Below are 1507 nucleotides of genomic sequence, written 5' to 3'. Positions count from 1 at the left end.
GGCACTTATTCACAGCTATCATATCTTACTGACATGGGACTTATTCACAGCTATCATATCTTATTGACATGGTACTTATTCACAGCTATCATATCTTATTGACATGGTACTTATTCACAGCTATCATATCTTACTGACATGGTACTTATTCACAGCTATCATATCTTATTGACATGGCACTTATTCAAACTATCATATCTTATTGATATACCATTAACTTCCAGCTAACAATTTATAGCTATCATATCTACCTTATTGATATAGCATTAATTTATTATCAACATATCAGATATACTCTACTATGTTTTACTAACTCACGAATTCTTCCTAATTATCTAACAATCATCGCCCTGCTCACCTCACTTTTATCCCAACCTCAACTTACTAATATTCAACCTCCAATTCAAACACAAGGATAAATCGCTCGACGTGACTCGACGTGAGGAATATGCAACTACTTGTCTCAGCATGCATCAAGCAGTATCAAAATGAAACTTGCATCTGTGGAAATATAAATTCCTAGGGAATTTAATTTTGAAATAAAAACTAGGAACAAATTTGTGATTACTGCCACACTTTTTAGTGATTCGAAAAAATGAACTAATTATTGATGGAATTGATTTTATGTTAATGACAAAAATCATTTGACGACAAATCATTAAATGAATGAAAATTTTAAATATTTTAATATCTCATGTTAGTAATAGAAAAGAGCTGAAGTTGAATGTTAAAAAATGTTTGGAGTAATCCATCTGTACGTTGCAATATATACTTATCATATCTTTTTATAATGTTAACTGCCTTACAGCAGATCCACTTGGAATTCATTGAATCGATGAACCTCTCTCTTAGAATCAGTAATATTCTCCGTTTGAATTCATGAACATCTCTTTAGAAACCTACGAACTTCTCTTTCAGAATTCATAAAGATTCCCGCTGAATCCATGAATTTCTCTCCTTGAAGATCTTCATTAAATCTATGAAGCACTTTCTCAGAATTCATAAAGATCCCCGTTGAATCTATAAACTTCCCACTCGTAATCCATAACGATCTCCATCGAAGATTCATCATTATCTCCTACATTCATATTTCCTATTCACTTTCCTATCTCTGTAATTGAGGAAATTTTGAATGGTTTGCATAATAATATTATTCAGAGGAAGTACTACTGGATACAATGGTCATCATTTGTCCAATACATGTGTCTGTGTCTCTGTCTGTTTATATTTGCATATGTGCGTCCCTTCTCTGGAGAATGTAGTAGTAATAGTAGTAATAATAGTAGTATAAAACAGGAATCCAGAGAAAAGATCCAGCCAGCTTCTCACCGTTGAATTTATTTCACTTCACTAATTCGTCATCATTAGGGACATCGATCATCTATGATCCCTTCCCTTCCCATTTCAAATTTCACTATACAACTAACGTTTTATTATTATTATTATTATTATTATTATTATTATTATTATTATTATTATTACGTTATTATTATTATTATTATTATTA

This window comes from Loa loa (genome assembly GCF_000183805.2).
Source record: "Loa loa unplaced genomic scaffold supercont3.120, whole genome shotgun sequence".
In the NCBI taxonomy this organism is placed as follows: Eukaryota; Metazoa; Nematoda; class Chromadorea; order Rhabditida; family Onchocercidae; genus Loa; species Loa loa.
This window is presented reverse-complemented; position numbering follows the sequence as displayed.